Source organism: Bison bison, unplaced genomic scaffold (assembly GCF_000754665.1).
Source record: "Bison bison bison isolate TAMUID 2011002044 unplaced genomic scaffold, Bison_UMD1.0 scf7180017864331, whole genome shotgun sequence".
Lineage (NCBI taxonomy): Eukaryota > Metazoa > Chordata > Mammalia > Artiodactyla > Bovidae > Bison > Bison bison.
The window spans coordinates 9,832,921-9,835,295 of NW_011494903.1; the positions used below are offsets into that span (position 1 = coordinate 9,832,921).

At 50.3% G+C, this 2,375-nt stretch overlaps 1 pseudogene; it reads right to left on the bottom strand.

Moving 5' to 3' along the window:
- Positions 1-368: 368 nt before the first annotated feature.
- Positions 369-2,375, bottom strand: part of LOC104998594 — a 2,427-nt pseudogene continuing 420 nt past the window's right edge.

A 2,375-nucleotide genomic window follows, 5' to 3' on the forward strand; every position in this document is an offset into this window, starting at 1 on the left:
CTGTTATACAAAAGCTGCCATGGCCCACAGGGCAGGGGGTCAAAAGGAGACCTCAGACCTAGGCCATTCAGAGGTTCAGGACAGCTGTCCCTTCTGGCTACATCTTCTGGGCTCTGCTGCAGGAACAGGAAGAGGAGGCTGCTGAGGGGCTGGGCAGGACCCCTCCTCCCACTCTGAAGTTCAGGTCACTGACTGGAGTGCTTTTGGTTGGGGGAGATGTCGCAGGCTCCTTCCAGAGAGAGGGACACAGGGAGACACCAGGGGCCCCAACAGCTGCCCCTCCCCCGCTCCATGCCCACGGTGAGAAAGTTAGCTGAGCCCCTCCCCAGAAAGAGTTCATGGCCTTCAGGAAGCCAGCACGCTTGTATTCACATGGCATAAAGCCTCAAGTTGACGGTGGTCACCAGAAAGCTGACTTCGAGGACCCATCGCACAAGCAGCGCCTGGGAGATGCCGCTGCGCTGGGGCTTCCTCCTGGTCCGCCGTGGTGAGAGTGGAGTCTTGCGCCTTGCTGCCTTTTCGCCTGCGAAGCTCTGGTGTCCGCATATGGTCCTAGTCCTTGGCGTTGTGGGGTCAGCAGCCCCTGCAACCCCTTAAACAGCTGCATGTTGTGTAGGAAGGCAGTCTTGGCCTCGTGCAGGACCCACTGCCCCACCTCGGGGGTCCCCTCGAGAGTGTTTATGCGGGAGCCGTACAACTAGCTGCTTGAACTCGGTGGCGCTGGTGATATTGGGGAAAGTGAAGAAGGCCAGGCCCTCCGGAGCTGGGCAGGCCTAGGGCCTTCTGAGCGATCTTTTTGAGGACGTGGCACTCTGGACGGGTCGCCCAGGTAGCGGGTGTAGGCGTGGGCCACCAGCAGCTTGAGCTCTTGGAGTCTCGGCACCGAGTGCGAGGTGGCCGGCGCATACGGGATGCCCTCTTGCCCGCGGGCCCGTGCTGGAAGGCCACTTCCTGTTCCAGGGCGGCCCTGCGGTGCAGCTTTCCGGGGAGCTGAGGCGGGGCGTAGACCGGGTTTTCCTGGTTGTGTTCCATCTCCTCCTCCAGGGCCAAGGAGACGTGATGCAGAGACGCCATCACCAGCTTATAGCCTTCAGAGGTTACCCTCGCCCTTCTGATAGCTCTTCAAGAGCTCTGCATTCTCCTCCTGGGTGTGCACCTCCGTGGTGGCCTCCTTCATGTGTGTGGGTGCTAAGTCTCTTCAGTCGTGTCCAACTCTTTGCCACTCTGTGACCTGTAGCCCGCCAGACTCCTCTGCTCATGGGATTCTCCAGGCAAGAATACCAGAGTGTGTTGCTTGTGCCTTCCTCCAGGGGATCTTCCCCAACCAGCGATGAACCCCATGTCTCTTAAGTCTCTTGCATTGGCAGGTGGGTTTTTTTTTTTACCACTAGAGCCACCTTCAGGGCCTCTGACAAATCCTGGGGTATGCTGTTGGCCTGCAGGTGCTCCTTCTTGCGGCTGCACTTGTTCCAGCTCTGGACTGGCTTCGAGGACTCTGGCTCTAGCCGCTCAGACAGAGGAGGCAGCAGGGGGACTGTCTACTCTGCCTATTTTAAATTGGATTACTTGTGATTTTATTATTGAGTTGTAAGAGTTCTTTATATATTCTAGTTATAAGCTCTTTATCAAGTATATGATTTATAAAATTTTTTTCCCATTACACCAGTTGACTTTTGATTTTTTTTGATGGTGTCCTTTGAAGCACATTTTCTTAATGGTATTCTTTTAATAATGTTCAATTTATCTCTTTTTTGTTTTCTAGTTTGGGTTTTTGGTTATATCTAAGAAACCATTACCCAATACAACAGCATGAAGCCAATTTTCATCTAAACACTTTATATTTTTAGCTATACATTTAGGCCTTTGATCCATCTTAAGTTAATTTTTGTATATGGTATAAGGTAGGGTTTCCACTTTATTTATTGGTATGTGGATAAACAGTTGTTTCTGTACCATTTGTTTTGAAAAGACTATTCTTTCCCATTGAATTGTCTTGGCAGCCTTATTAAAAATTGACTGACTACAAATGTGAGAGTGTATTCCTATTAACTTTTGTGAGAGTGTATTTCTAGTGTATGTGTGGTCTTATACTTATTTTAATTTTTTATTGAAGTACAGTTGATTTACAATGTTGTGTGTATGTGTGGTCTTAAAGTCTATTTTGCCTGATGGTTGCTGTTTTCATGATATATAGTTTACCACTCTGTTTTTCCCAACCTACCTGCATCTGTGGCATAACAAATTACAAGTTCAGTGTCTTAAAACACGGAGAAGGCAGTGGCACCCCACTCCAGTACTCTTGCCTGGAAAATCCCATGGATGGAGGAGCCTGGTGGGCTGCTGTCTATGGGGTTGCATAGAGTCGGACACGACTA